We start from the raw sequence: 16,520 nt of genomic DNA, 5'->3' as shown, positions 1-16,520 counted from the left end.
AGATGTTGATTGAAATAGCCCTGTTAAGTGGATTTTTCCCAACTACTAAGTTACATTCGAATTTGAGAGTTGCCAATCAGAAGCTTTGTGATTGGAACTTGAGTTTGAAAATGGTGATCAACGAGTGGTGTCGAGCGAGCAGTTCAGTGGTGCCGAGTGAGCGGTTGAGTGGGGCCAAGCGAGCGGTTGAGTGGTGTCAAGTGAGCAGCCGAGTGGTATCGAGCAAGCGATTGAATCGTGCCGAGTGAGCAGTTGATTGGTGAGCGAGCGACTGAGTGATGCCGAGTGAGCGACCGAGTGGTGTCGATTGAACGATTGAGTCGTGCAGAGTGAGCACCCAAGGGACTAAGAGTCTGGATTTTATATCCGACTGGACGATCGTTAGGCACGAACAACCCCGCTTATAACTTGGCCAAGGGACCAAGAGTCTGGATTTCTAGGCGAGTGAATAGTCCCACTTATTACTCGGCTGAATAACGTGAGAGTCTGGAGTTGGGTAAGTGAGCATGCATGCTTATAACTTGGTCGAGCGGCACGAGAGTTTGGGACATAGGCGCGTGAGCAAGTACGCTTATAACTCGCTTGAACAGTCCTAAAATCTAAGACATATGCGTGTGAGCAAACACACTTATAACTCAGCTCAGCTGCACGAGAGTCTAGGACTTGGTCATGAGAGTACGCTTACTTATAACTTGGTCGATCGACATGCAAGTAACTACACTTATAAATCGGTCGAACAGTCCAAGAGTCTGAGACTTGGCTGCGAGAGCAAACTCACTTATAACTCGTTTGAATGGTTCGAGAGTCTATGACTTAGTCGTGAGAGCACGCTCACTTATAACTCGATTGTGTAAGTACACTCGTGGTGGTTTTGATGTGATCAACCAAGTCAAGTTAGGTCATGTTGTCTTTTGATACCTTGTGTCTAAGTATACAACAATTTAAGAGCACAGGAAGTCAAGCAAAAGACACAGCTAGCGAGAAGGCTGACATGAAAGAGAGTTGACGGACTCAGTGCATCCGAGGGATGAGGCGTTGCGGAAGAGTACGTTGGCAGACAAGAAGGAAGCGCGCGGCAGTTCCGAGGGACGAGAAGCCAGAGCGGAAGGTTGCTCGAGAAGGCCGGAAAATGGGTTTGGGTGAGTCTTATTCTGAATGGCTAAAATCACCCAAACAAGCGGAGCCATAGCATAAGCTCGGATGAAAAGTTAACTTACTGTTGACTTTGGTTCGAGCACCTGGAGCTATTCCTGTTGGATCGAAAGTGTTATAGGGGGGGGGGGGTGAATATCGCACGTGACTTTCACAATTTTCGTATTCGTAAATAGTTCGAGTTAAAGTAGCAGAAATGATAAACGAAATAAGCACACACAAGGGACACCAAGGTTTTACTTGATTCGGAGCCTAGGGCGACTCCTACTCTAAGGCCCGCGATCGTAGATCGCTTTCTGTGGGCAATCATTATCAATTCGGAAAATCTTTTTACAATTATGCAGTACAAGTATTGAATAATGAACTTATACCAACAGTACAAAAAGATGTAGAATCGAGTAGTTGTCCGTCGGAGTGTCGAGATGCTTTGAAGCAGTGCACAGCTTTGGAAGATCACTTGAGTTCTGATTTCGAGAGTTATCTGAAGCTGTAGCTCGAAACCCCTTTTATAGCTTTTATGGATCTGATCCAGATCCTCGAAGTTCGGGATCAGCTTTGACCCAAGGCGGATCAGTCGACCGATCCCCTGATTCAGTCGATCGATCAGGCGATCTCCTCTTCATCCGATCCGCTCGCTCCACTTCGATCTGGTCAAGTCTTATCCCGGGTTCGGTCGACTGATCCCGTCGTTCGGTCGACCGATCTGCTTCTCTGACCCGATCAACCTGGCCTGATCCAATTGTCGCTGATCCTTGGTTCGGTCGACCGATCCTTTGGTCGAGCCTGGTCCAATCCCTCGGATTCTGATCTGTGGCTTGGGGGTTCGGTCGACCGATCCCGGTCAGTTCTAGCTCTGCACAAAACTGTTAGTTTCCTGCAAAACAGAGTTAGAACAAAACAAAATATATAAGAAGCTTAAGTTTGACAGTCTTCGGACTGTCCGGTTCTGACTTTGGATTTCCAACCGGAAACCCTAGGTCGAACCGACACCTACTGTTCCCTCTTCCGGGGAACGCGTCCTCACCTACTCCACTCAGGAGAAGTTACCTTTTGCAAGTTCGGTCCACCAGACCGACTGGACTTTTGCTCAGTGTCCGATACTTCCGGTCTTCATGCTAGACGTCCGGTCCCCGACCCGTCTAGACTTCTACCCGGTTCGCGACACTAGGATTTCAACCTACGGTTACCTCCCCCTAGGATTTTGCCCCGAAGCTCCGAACCGCTAAGACTTTTCGCATAGGGTTACCACCCCCTATGATCTAGGATTACTATCCCCTAGGGTTTTCCCTTTGCCTAACCACAGCTAGGACTTTTACCTATGTAAACTTAGGACTTTCCTGCAATGATCATTCAAGATATCAGACAACAACACACCTTAACTTTGAACCTTTTGACATAATCAAAACATAGGTTCGATCATTGATGCTTCTTGCACCAACAATCTCTCCCTTTTTTATTATGACAATATAGTTCAAAGTTAAGAAAATATAACAGTAATATTAGGAATTTAAAGCAAAGGAATAACTGAGATAAGAAAAGAAAAATTCCTTATATTCCCTCCTTACTTAACTTTGATCTCTCTCCCCCTTTGACATAGATCAAAAAGAAATTACTTAGGGAGAAGAATTCTATTTTTTATGTAAGTTTTAGCTCCCCTAAAGAGTAGCTAAATTTGAAAAAATATTTGAAAAACACTTAGTTAATTTTGAAAGTGTTTTGAAAAATCATAGTACTGTCAACAAAAACTTAGCTTCTTTAAATAATTATTTTGAGAAACATTATGCTAAATTCTTTTGAAAGCTTTTTAGAAGAATAATTTTCAAAATAATTTTTCAAATGATTTTGAAATAATATTCAAGGTATTTTTAAGTAATTTTTCAAATGATTTTGAAAAAAAGTAATTTTTCAAATGATTTTGAAATAATTTTCAAAGTATTTTAAAATAATTTTCAAGGTATTTTAAAGTAAATTTTCAAATGATTTTGAAATAATTTTAAAATAATTTTTCAAATGATTTTGAAATAATTTCCAAAGTATTTTTAAATAATTTTTCAAATGATTTTCGAAGTATTTTTAAATAATTTTTCAAATGATTTTGAAATAATTTTCAAAATATTTTTAAATAATTTTTCAAATGATTTTTTGAAAGTATTTTTTAAATAATTTTTCAAATGATTTTGAAATAATTTTGAAAGTATTTTTAAATAATTTATCAAATGATTTTGAAATAATTTTCAAAGTATTTTTAAGTAATTTTTCAAATGATTTTCAAAGTATTTTTTAAATGATTTTGAAATAATTTTTAAAGTATTTTTTTAATAATTTTTCAAATGATTTTGAAAGTATTTTTTAAATAATTTTTCAAATGATTTTGAAATAATTTTGAAAGTATTTTTAAATAATTTGTCAAATGATTTTGAAATAATTTTCAAAGTATTTTTAAGTAATTTTTCAAATGATTTTCAAAGTATTTTTAAATAATTTTTCAAATGATTTTCAAAGTATTTTTAAATTATTTTTCAAATTATTTTGAAATAATTTTCAAAGTAATAATTTTTCAAATGATTTTGAAATAATTTTCAAAGTTTTTTTAAAATAATATTTCAAATGATTTTGAAATAATTTTCAAAGTTTTTTTTAAAAATAATTTTTTAAATAATTTTTCAAAGAATTTTTTAAAGTATTTTTCAATAATTTTTAAAGGATTTTTAAATAATTTTTAAAGAATTTTTCAAAGAATTTTTTAAAGTATTTTTCAAAGAATTTTTAAAAGTATTTTTCAATAATTTTTAAAGTATTTTTCAAAAAAATTTAAACTTTTGATTAATTCATTTGATTATAGAGTTAATTAAGTTTGATTTAAATTTATATTATTTTTAGACTAAGTTCAACCTAGATCCATCTCACTTGATTCTACATTATTAATCAGGTAATCTTAAGTAATTTTTGTGAGATGATTACCTTTAATTTATGTTATTTCTAAGGATTAATTTACATTTGAGTTAAACTTAGGTTTTTCAATTAGTCAATTAAATATGTATTTCAAAGATTGGTTCCCAGGCCGTGGCAAAGCACTAGGCCTTCTTGGGTATGGGATCATCCACCACTTCCTAGATAGAGCCGCTCAAAGAAATTATATATTTAATCATCTTTTTGAAACCCCTAGGTTTAACTAACAAGTGTAGATTATACATAGGTCCTTAAAACTATCCTAATCTCAACATGCTCATTACTGATAAAATAAATAAACAATTATCAAGCAATCTTATCTATTTATTAAAATAGTTCTTCTATTGGCTCCCCCTGAATCATAGCCTCGATATGGTCTATTAAGGTAGTAGATCTGATTCTTGGGGACCCAATATAGTCCAAGTCCAACTTGATTAACTAAGTTTGACTTGGGGACCCATGCTTGAACTATGTTTTTATTTTTTCTATTTACTAAGGATAAATATGCTTTGTATTTTCTTTTGGTTTTAAACTCAAGTCCGGATTTGTTGAAAACAGCTCGCTGTTCTCCAAGAATCAGATCAAGATTCTTGGAACCCAAGTTGAACCGTTCCAATGTGTCCTTGAGTTTTTTAATTTGAGTTTTCAAATTAGAATTCTCTTCCTCAAGTTGCTGGACTTGAATTGAGTTTCTAATTTGAACTGTCTCAGTTAAGGAACTCGAGTCAGTCGCTTCCTTAAGGGTTGTTACCTCCTTTAGGAGTGACTTGACCCTGACGTTGGATTTAGCCAACTTCTTTAATAAATAAGAAACTAAATTCTTTAATTCATCTAATTGAGTTTTGACGAGTAGAGAACTTACAGTGGGGTTCGGTCCTTCGAAAACAGATGCGGATCCGTGGCTTCACTCGGACTCGATTTTTGACTCGCTCTCACTTTCAAACTCGAACTCGGAATCGTTTTCGACAATGTTTGCTTGCACTGGTAACGCGAGGAAGATTGCCGGTTCTTCTTTGTCCGACTCGGATTCATCTGACGACTCGGACCAAGTTGCCTTCAATACTTTCTTTCTTTGTTGCTTCTTATTTGGACAATCTGGCTTGTAGTGCCCTTTCTGGTTACAGCCGTAGCAGGTGACTCAAGTCTTGTCTTTCGTGTTTGTTTGAGTTGTCTTTTTTGTTTCTGCAGATCTTTCGTACGAGCCTTAATAGCTCAGTAACAATCTCGTTGTCGTTCTCTGAGTCCAATTCGTCTTTGGACTTGGGTTTGGTTTTGCACTGTTCTTTTGCATCCATGGTTCTACTTGTACCTACAATCAAAGCTAAACCTTTCTCGGCCGGACGTGAGTTAAACTGTTCATGAAGCTCGAACTCAGCAAACAACTCATCTAATTTAATAGAAAAAAGATCCTTAGAAACCTTGTAGGCATCTACCATAGATGCCCACAAGATATTCCTCGAAAAAGCGTTCAAGGAATACCCGATGATGTCCCGGTTATTTACCTTCTGCCCGATCACACGAAGCCCGTTGAGTAGATCTTGTATCCGGGCGTGGAGTTGTATAGCCGTCTCACCATCCTGCAACTTAATGTTATATAATTTATTGAATATTAGGTCCCTTTTACTTACTTTAGTGTCGGATGTTCCTTCATGAAGTTCGATTAGCTTCTTCCACAACTCCTTGGCGCTGGTGAAGGGGCCGACGCGGTTCAGTTCCTCCTTCGATAGACCACACTAGAGGGTGCAAGTTGCTCTAGCATTTGCTTCCACTTTCTTGATTAGTGTTGTGTCCCAGTCCTCGTATGGTAGTTGCTTGCCAGCGCCGTCAGTTGGTAGTTGGAGCTCGGTTTTGACGATCATCCAGACTTCAAAGTGAGTCTGGAGATACGCCTCCATCCGGCCCTTCCAGTACCCGAAATCGTCTCCGGTGAAGAGCGGTGGTCGAGCGGTGCTATAACCTTCTAGGGCCATTTTAAAACCTGCACACAAAGAGAAAAAAATCTGTTCTAAGACTTGATCTTGGATTAGCAGTGCGGTATGGAAATAAGAATAAATTTCATTCTCGAGTGGTGTTGCACCGATTTCGAGAAAAATTAATTCGAACGAGAAAACTGATCGAAATATAGCAATTATACTAATTCCGATCGACTCCGTAAAATTAGAAAAACCACGGAAAAATTGCTTGACTGGTGGTTGCACCAAATCGAAGCAACCCCGCTCTAATACCAATTGTTGGATCGAAAGCGCTAGAGGGGGGCGTGAATATCGCACGTGGCTTTCACAATTTTCGTATTCGTAAATAGTTTGAGTTAAAGCAGCGGAAATGATAAACGAAATAAACATACACAAGGGACATCAAGGTTTTACTTGGTTCAGAGCCTAGGGCGACTCCTACTCCAAGACCCGCGATCGTAGATCGCTTTCGGTGGGCAATCACTATCAATCCGGAAAATCTTTTTACAATTATGCAGTATAAGTATTGAATAATGAACTTATACCGACAGTACAAAAAGATGTAGAAGCGAGTAGTTGTCCATTGGAGTGTCGAGATGCTTCGAAGCAGTGCACAGCTTTGGAAGATCACTTGAGTTCTGATTCGAGAGTTATCTGAAGCTGCAGCTCGAAGCCTCTTTTATAGCTTTTATGGATCTGATCTAGATCCTCGAAGTTCGGGATCAGCTTTGACCCGAGGCGGATCAGTCGACCGATCCCTTGGTTCGGTCAACCGATTAGGCGATCTCCTCTCCATCCGATCCGCTCGCTCCGCTTCGATCTGGTCAAGTCTTATCCCGGGTTCGGTCGACTAATCCCGCCGTTCGGTCGACCGATCTGCTTCTCTGACCCGATCAACCTGGCCTGATCCAATCATCGCTGATCCTTGGTTCGGTCGACCGATCCCAAGGTTCGGTCGACCGATCCTCTGGTCCGATCCCTCGGATTCTAATCTGTGGCTTGGGGGTTCGGTCGACCGATCCCGATCAGTTCTAGCCCTGCACAAAACTATTAGTTTCCTGCAAAACAGAGTTAGAACAAAACAGAATATATAAGAAGCTTAAGTTTGACAGTCTTTGGACTGTCCGGTTCTGACTTTGGATTTCTAACCGGAAACCCTAGGTCGAACCGACGCCTACTGTTCCCTCTTCCGGGGAACACGTCCTCACCTACTCCACTCAGGAGAAGTTACCTTTTGCAAGTTCGGTCCACCAGACCGACTGGACTTTTGCTCAGTGTCCGATACTTCCGGTCTTCATGCTAGACGTCCGGTCCCCGACCCGTCTAGACTTCTACCCGGTTCGCGACACTAGGATTTCAACCTACGGTTACCTCCCCCTAGGATTTTGCCCGAAGCTCCGACCCGCTAAGACTTTCCGCATAGAATTACCGCCCCCTATAACCTAGGATTATTATCCCCTAGGGTTTTCCCTTTGCCTAACCGCAGCTAGGACTTTTGCCTAAGTAAACTTAGGACTTTCCTGCAATGCTCATTCAAGATATCAGACAACAACACACCTTAACTTTGAACCCTTTGACATAATCAAAATATAGGTTTGATCATTGATGCTTCCCGCACCAACAATTTCAAGCGCCCTGAGTCCGGGCACACGAAGCTTGTCTGGGCACCTAGACCACTTTGGGTGTCGAGGGCACCCTCGAAGACGCCCTCAGCTACGGATGAAGTTTGATTGGGTCTGGGCGCCCGGAGCGGGTCCAGGTGCTCGGACCACAAAAACTTATCTCTTGCCACTTTATCGCAATCCGTTGCATTGTGGATACAATTTTATCCACCCCTAGGCGCCCGGAACCCTTCGATGCACCCGAATCAGTGCTATAAATACAAACCTAATTTTAGTAGTTGAAAAATAGCACTGGTAAATGATTCTTCTTCTGCTTAGTTTTGTAATTGAGTGTTTTAACTGTTGTAAGAGACTTCTCCGCTTGAAGGAGATTTATAGTGAGCTTTCAATATCTTGGATTAGTAATCTCCTGATTGCAAACTTAGTAAATTTTTGTGTCTCTTTCTTTTTATTAATTAACTTCTTAATTCTTTTGTACAAATGTTTATTTTAATCACACTGTAAGTTTTGAGAAAGGTAATTTTTTGTTTGTTATTGTGCAGGGCAATTTACCCCATTTTGTCGACTGTAAGGGGCCAACAGGTTGAACAATCTGAGAGTTTGAGACTTGGTCATGAGAGCAAGCTCACTTATAACTCGGTCAAAAAGTCCGAGAGTGTGAGACTTGGTCATGAGAGTAAGCTCACTTATAACTCGGTCGAACAGTCCGAGAGTCTAGGACTTGGGTGTGAGAGTATGCTCACTTATAATTCGACCGAATTGTCTGAGAGTCTAGGATTTGGTCATGAGAGCAAACTCACTTATAATTGGTCGAACGGTCTGAGAGTATGGGACTTGAGCATGCGAGCATGCTTACTTATAACTCACCTAAACGGTCCGAGAGTCTAAGACTTGGTAATGAAAAGCTCACTTTATAACTCGGGTGAACTGTCCGAGAGTCTAGGACTCGGGCGTGAGAGCATGCTCATTTATAACTCAGCCGAATAGTCCGAGAGTTTGAGACTTGGGTGTGAGAGCATGCTCACTAATAACTCGGCCGAACAGTCTGAGAGTCTGGGACTTGGTCTTGAGAGCAAGCTCACTTATAACTCGACCGAACGATTCATGAGTCTGGGACTTGGGTGTGAGAGTATGCTCACTTATAACTTGTTGAACGGTCCGAGAGTCTGAGACTTGGTCGTGAGAGCAAACTCACTTATAACTCGATTGAACTGCCTGAGGGTTCGGGACATGGGCATGAGAGCATGCTCACTTATAACTCGATTGATCGACGCGAGAGTCTGGGACTTGAGTACAGGAGCAAACTCACTTATAACTTGGTCGAATGGTCTGAGAGTTTGAGACTTGATCATATATGAGAAGAAGCTCACTTATAACTCAGTTGAACAGTCCGAGAATCAGGGACTTGGTAATGAGAGCAAGCTCACTTTATAACTCGGGTGAACTGTCCGAGAGTCTAGGACTTGGGCATAAGAGCATGCTCACTTATAACTCAGCCAATCAGCTCAAGAGTCTAGACTTGTGCGTGAGAGCAAGCTCACTAACTCGACCAAATGGTCCAAGAGTCTGGGACTTGGTCGTGAGAGCAAGCTCACTTATAACTTGGTTGAAATCTCTGCATTTGATAGGGTGGAAGCTTCTAGCGTATAACTTGCATATGGAATATTCTGTCATTTGTGACACAAAATGCAAAAAAGGAATGTTGAGCTGGAGAACTATTAATATGCTATGATGATAGGCCGACTAAGTCCCTTTCATTGTCCGATCGGACCTTGCTTTCGGAGGGAGTCGACTCTGATAAAGGATGTAGATCACCTTGGGGACTCAGCTCGACCAGGAAGACTGGTCGACTTGGATTGGCCAGGAAGAGTGACATATCGGTCAGGATGGCAGATCAGCCAGGAAGAGTGATGGGTCGACGAGAGTGGCGGATCAATTAGGAAGAACGGTGGATCAGTCAAGAGTGACAGATCAGCCAAAAAAAGTAGTGGATCGGCCAGAATGGTTGATCGACTAGGAAGAGTGACAGATTGACTAGAGTGGTGGATCGACTAAAGTGACGAATCGATTAGGCAGAATGGTAGTTCATCCTTGATGGATCAACTAATCGGGCCAGTCAAGAAAGACGGTCATTAACCTCCTTTAACTTTATCATAATTTAACTTGTCAATTAGGGCTGTAAACGAGCCGAGCTGAGCCGAGCTTTGGGGTGTTCAAGCTTGTTTGATAAGATAATCGAGCCGAGCCGAGCCGAGCTTAAAATGAACCAAGCTTTTGAAATGAGTGTTCAAGCTTGGCTTGGTTTATTTTTTATGAGCTTGAGCTTATTTGAAGCTTGACTTGAGCTTGGTTCGTTTAGATGTTATCAAGCTCTCTGATCCTGTCCGAGTCGTTGAATCGACGGACGCTGGGCACGTGGCGCTCTCCTCTATCTCCGACCAACTGCACCGACCTCCGGCGAACCTGCACAGAAGTCGGGCCGGGGAGGGGTCCCCGGCGACGACCCTCCGACGCTCAAGTCAGGCAAGCAGACAGCAGATATGAAGCTCCAACATGCGAGAGAGCGTACCTCCGGCGAAGGGTGAGGACCCTTATATAGGGCTGTGAAGAGGCATGTGCACTCATACCGAGGTGCACACGTGTTCTGTGCCATACCTTAGTATGGGCTTGTCAGATGAGCTTGCCTGACCCCTTACTGCTACAGTCTGAGCACATCTCTGATGGGACAGTGAGCCCATGCCCTAAGATCCTGCGTATCACCTGCTGTCAGAGGATGTTTCTGTCCTTGTCTCCATGCCGAGCGTCCGACCGGTCGGCGGTTTCCTCACGTCCGACCGGTCGGATGTGCTGATCCGCTCGGGAGCTTCCTGGTCGCGTGCTCGGGACTGTTCGCAGTGTTGATACTTCATTCTTTCGGCCGAGCGGGCCATCCGCTCGGCACTACTATACTGTTCATCATGAGCGTCGGAACCCCGACTCCCCGCCGGGGTGTATCGCTTCTGCTCGGAAGCTTCAGCCGGTTGTCACCATCATAATCAGCTCGGCCAAGCTTCTGGTTGGCCTTTTACCTTTCGACCTCCACGTGGCGTTGACTCTGCTAAATGGGGTCCCCCATTCTTACTGCCGGATCACTTGCCTCCCCTTCAAGTCTAGTCGAAGGAGGCGATTAAGTCCGACTGACTGGACTGTGTGTCCGAGCGGGTGCTCGTCGCCTTTTGTTTTACAAGTAATCCACAGGCCGCTCGGCGTGTGCGCCGAATTCAGCTGTTCGGCGCTCGCTCAGATGTGACTCATGCGGCCTGTGGTCGTTGCCGCCTATCCGAATCCCCTCGGGAACGGCGGCAATCCATCCCATTAAGGCTGCGCTGCGTGGTATGGTGCACATTGAATGCGCCAAATCGCTCAGCGCCACGCGTCGACCATTGCGTGGCGGCGGCGTTACTTATGATGGGACGCCATCGTTTGAAATGGACGGCTAGATGATGACCTCGTCTCTCGTGCCCTGCATCCGACGGTGGAGGCCGATCGACTTCGACCGTATAAAGCCTCAGTCCTCCTCTGCCGCATCTTTGCTCGTGCTTTGTCCTTCTAACTCTCCTACTGCTACGGCCTCCGGCGATCCAGTTCCTGTTTCTCGGCGGCTACCATCTCACCGGTGATCTCTTCCGTCCGTCTCCTTCCCAGTGAGCCTTCTTTCTTCGCTTACTAGGTCTTCCTTACTCATTTTGCCTCTCTTTCGTTCCCATTCCTCCGATTTCTGGCTGTCCTTTTGTCTCTTCGAGATGGCGAGCTCTTCCGAACCCGCTGCCCAGGCTCACGGTCCGTGGTATATGAGTATGGAGAGTAGGTTCGATGAGGAGCGCGCCCGGCGCGTTGTTAGGACCTACGGGATCCCTGACGACCATGAAATAGTGGTAGCCGGCCCGACCGATCGGTCCCATAACCCTCCGATCGGTACCATTTATTTTTTTCTAGACCAATTCCAGGACGGCCTTAGATTTCCTACCCATCCATTTATTTTGGAAGTTTGTAATTATTTCCGCATCCCGCTCGGCCAACTTGTGCCGAATTCCTTTAGGCTGCTGAGCGGGGTGGTCGTCCTCTTTAGGCTGCACGGTATTCCACTTGACCCCAAAATATTCCACTTCTTCTTCTACCCCAAACAATCCGAGTTGGGCACTTTTATTTTCCAAAGTAGAATAGATTTCAAATTTTTTGATAACATGCCGACCTCCAACAAGCACTGGAAGGAGTTCTTCTTCTATATACGACTTCCCGAGCGGCCAGCATTCCGAACCAAATGGCAGACCGCTGTGCCGACCCAGCCGGAACTTGGCAAATTCAGAAGCAATCTGGCCTACCTTCATGCGGCAAACTGGTTGTCCGGTCAGCGGTACAAAATCGACCAGTTGCTTCTCAAGGGAGTGTTGTACATATTTGGATTATCTCCCGTTCGGGCCAATCTCCCCTACCGCATGGGTAAGGATTCTTTACTCCCTTCGCCTTTTTTGTCTAACTGATTTTAATTTCTTCCACTGCAGCTGAAGTCATGTGGCGCTCCAAGGCTACCGATCACCTGAAATTGAAGGTCGTGGAAATTGAGGCGGCTACCAAAAAAGAACTCGCCGAGCGGGGTCTTATCCCCAGCCGCCCGGCAGATGCAGGAGAGGGGGGGACGCAACAGAAGTTACCCAATCCGCTTCAACGGAGGTTGAGGCGGATCCTATTTCCTCTGCTCCAGCCGAGCTGGGAGTCCCCCAGGCCGGGGATTCACCACTGGAAGTTCGGTGAAAACGTCGAAGAGACCCCAGCCTTCCGCCGACCCAAGAGGGCAAACCACAGGCGCCGATCGACATCGCTTTGCCAGATCGCACGCCGTCGAAGATCGGGACCCCAGTGGCCTCGCCCACCGCACAGCCCTCTGGCTCTCCTCCACGGACTCGTCGTCGCTTACGACGGTTGGACGAAACTTCAACCATAGGGGAGTCCTCGGGCCAGGCGACTGCGGCTGAGGAAGTGCCGGCCGGCCACCCGACCATCAAGACTAACCTTCGATTCCCATCGGAGGAATATTTATTGTCTGCCGATCGGCCATCAAGCCCCGTTCATGAAATAACCTTGACGGGTCCGTTCACCAAACTTTTCGAGGACGCCCAGATTCGGGTGGCCCTCATGACCCCCAAGCAGCTCGGCGATAACCACATGCAGCAGGCCACTCAGGTAGGTTCATTTTTCTTCTTGTGCCCTGCTACTGTTTGGTTCCTGATTTTATTATTTCCCTTACAGCATTGGGCCGAGCAAATCGCCACTAGCCATCGACTAGCCGAGCTGGAGGATCTCATGGAAAACTCCAAGTCTCGGGGGGTCCATCGGCCGAGCGGGGGAAACAAGCTCTCGAGGCCGAACAGAAGAAGGCCGCCGACCTGGCTACAGAGGTGGCCCGACTTGAAGACTTGGTGAAGAAACGCGACGGAGACGTGAAGCGCGCCAGTAGCCGGAAGAAGCGGGCGATTGCTGATCTGGACAAGATGAAAGTTGAAGTCCGAGCCCTAGATCAGCAATCTAAGAAGCTAGAAGCCCAACTAGCTGCCGAACGGGATAGGCGCTCCGCTGAACGCACTAAAGCGGAGGTGGACCAGAAAGTTCTCCAGGACTCGCTAATTGCCTCACGGGCGGCGCTCAGAAAATATAAGGAGGGAGAGCCGAGTCGCCTAGCAGCAGCGCGCCAAGAATACCTCCGCTCGGAGCGGTTCGGCTCAAAATTCGGTGTTAACGTCTCCTCAACTTTCACCGAGGCGGTCAAGGTCACCATGGCGTACTTGAAGAAGGGGGGGGCACCTACCTGCTGACCTGAGCATTCCCTCTTCAGATCTGGCGGCTATGATTGACGATATCCCGGACGCCTTTTTTAATTTTGAGGACCCGGAGTGAAGCGAGTTCTTCCAAGTACTTTCTGTATTTCATCCGCTCTGCTGATGTAAAATTTTTGCATGTGCCGATCGACGTAATTGTCTTCCTTTGCCACTATTTTTGTTTGCCCTTCATTGCCGTCTCTTGTCTGTTTGGTGCTTATTCGTAGTCAGTGAAGCTCTACGTGTTTCCCACTAGACGACCGATCAGGTCAATCAATTGACTCGATTTCCTTGAAATCGTTTAGCGATTGACTATACTGTTTGCATTCAGTGAATGCGAAGTATTGGCAAACTAACGTCTGGGCTAGACGGTCTTCCGTTCGGAGAGTTTATAGACGCCGGCTCGTCTCTACGGTTTAACGTTTGGGCTAGACGGCGCGGATATTTATAGCCGGTCGGCGCGGCTCTCGATCTTTAACGACGGAGCTCGTCGGCGCGGATATTTATAGCCGGTCGGCGCGGCTCTCGATTTTTAACGACGGAGCTCGTCGGCCTTTCAGGGCTAACTCCTTACCAGGCCGAGCGGCCTGGGTCTTCGTATCATATCCTGCGCTCGAACAATATTCATGCCCGGCCGAACAGCACGGGTCATTCGCTTACGAGTCTAAATATATACACCTCCTGGCCGATCGGCTCGAGGGCCTTCGCTTTTTTGTGCCGATGAAGGATATCGCACGCACGGCCGAACGGCTCGGGCCTTCGTCCTTGAGCATTTTGCATGAATAATTTACCTCCGGCCGAACGGCTCGGTGCCTTCATTTTTTCGAGCGTGCAGCTCGTTCAATATACCTCCGGCCGAATGGCTCGGGGCCTTCGATCCTTGAGCGTGCGGCTCAGTCAATATACCTCCGGCCGAACGGTCCGGGGTCTTCCAATCGAGCTTCTGGCTTGACTAACATACTCCTGACCGAGCGGCACGGACTTCCCTCCCGGCCGAGCGGCACGGGGTCTTCCCATCGAGCCTTTGGCTCGGTTAATACACTCCCGGCCGAGCGGCACGGGGTCTTCCCATCGAGCCTTTGGTTCGGTTAATACACTCCCGGCCGAGCGGCACGGGGTCTTCCCATCGAGCCTTTGGCTCGGTTAATACACTCCCGGCCGAGCGGCACGGGGTCTTCCCATCGAGCTCGGGGCTCGGCTAATATACTTCCGGCCGAGCGGCACGGGGTCTTCCCATCGAGCCTTTGGCTCGGTTAATACACTCCCGGCCGAGCGGCACGGGGTCTTCCCATCGAGCTCGGGGCTCGGCTAATATACTTCCGGCCGAGCGGCGCGGGGTTTTCCCATCGAGCCTTTGGCTCGGTTAATACACTCCCGGCCGAGCGGCACGGGGTCTTCCCATCGAGCCTTTGGCTCGGTTAATACACTCCCGGCCGAGCGGCACGGGGTCTTCCTATCGAGCCTTTGGCTCGTTTAACATACTCCCGGCCGAGCGGCACGGGCTTCCCATCGAGCCTTTGGCTCGGCTAATACAGCGGCACAGGTCTTCCCATCGAGCCTTTGGCTCGGTTAATACACTCCCGGCCGAGCGGCACGGGGTCTTCCCATCGAGCCTTTGGCTCGGTTAATACACTCCCGGCCGAGCGGCACGGGGTCTTCCCATCGAGCCTTTGGCTCGGTTAATACACTCCCGGCCGAGCGGCACGGGGTCTTCCCATCGAGCCTTTGGCTCGGTTAATACACTCACGGCCGAGCGGCACGGGAGTTCTTACTTAAACTACCAATCTGAGCAACAGGTAATTGAAAGAACTGACCTATCGATCGGCACGACTATGACCCAATTTCTCAACTCCCGAATACCCGTGGGGTGAGGAGCATACGTTATACTTGTCTAAACTTATTGGCCAGTTGCCTCGCCTGATGAAGACCCCTTTGTCGGACCGATATCGGGGCAGGAGTTGCTCCCACGTGAGGGCCGATTGGACCCTTATTTTGCTTCCATTTTTAATGTTTCTCCGGTCGGTCCTCCTGGGTCGCTCGGATATCCGCTTAGCTTGAGCCTTTTGTCTCTGTTGCTCCACGAGCTTAGCTGCTCTTGCCTCCATTAGAGCGTCGAGTTTCTCCTGGGGGAGCATCACGGTGTGAGGTCATCCAGCCTCGTCCATCTATTCCACTCGGATACAGGCGCGTTCCCACAGACGGCGCCAATTTGATCCTGTCCGAGTCGCTGAATCGACGGACGCTGGGCACGTGGCGCTCTCCTCTATCTCCGACCAACTGCACCGACCTCCGGCGAACCTGCACAGAAGTCGGGCCGGGGAGGGGTCCCCGGCGACGACCCTCCGACGCTCAAGTCAGGCAAGCAGACAGCAGATATGAGGCTCCAACATGCGAGAGAGCGTACCTCCGGCGAAGGGTGAGGACCCTTATATAGGGCTGTGAAGAGGCATGTGCACTCATACCGAGGTGCACACGTGTTCTGTGCCATACCTTAGTATGGGCTTGTCAGATGAGCTTGCCTGACCCCTTACTGCTACAGTCCGAGCACGTCTCTGATGGGACAGTGAGCCCATGCCCTAAGATCCTGCGTATCACCTGCTGTCAGAGGATGTTTCTGTCCTTGTCTCCATGCCGAGCGTCCGACCGGTCGGCGGTTTCCTCACGTCCGACCGGTCGGATGTGCTGATCCGCTCGGGAGCTTCCTGGTCGCGTGCTCGGGACTGTTCGCAGTGTTGATACTTCATTCTTTCGGCCGAGCGGGCCATCCGCTCGGCACTACTATACTGTTCATCATGAGCGTCGGAACCCCGACTCCCCGCCGGGGTGTATCGCTTCCGCTCGGAAGCTTCAGCCGGTTGTCACCATCATAATCAGCTCGGCCAAGCTTCTGGTTGGCCTTTTACCTTTCGACCTCCACGTGGCGTTGACTCTGCTAAATGGGGTCCCCCATTCTTACTGCCGGATCACTCTCAATTCAAGCTTGGCTTGAGCTT

This window comes from Zingiber officinale, chromosome 5A (assembly GCF_018446385.1).
Source record: "Zingiber officinale cultivar Zhangliang chromosome 5A, Zo_v1.1, whole genome shotgun sequence".
Classification (NCBI taxonomy): Eukaryota; Viridiplantae; Streptophyta; class Magnoliopsida; order Zingiberales; family Zingiberaceae; genus Zingiber; species Zingiber officinale.
Note: the sequence above shows the minus strand (reverse complement) of the source record.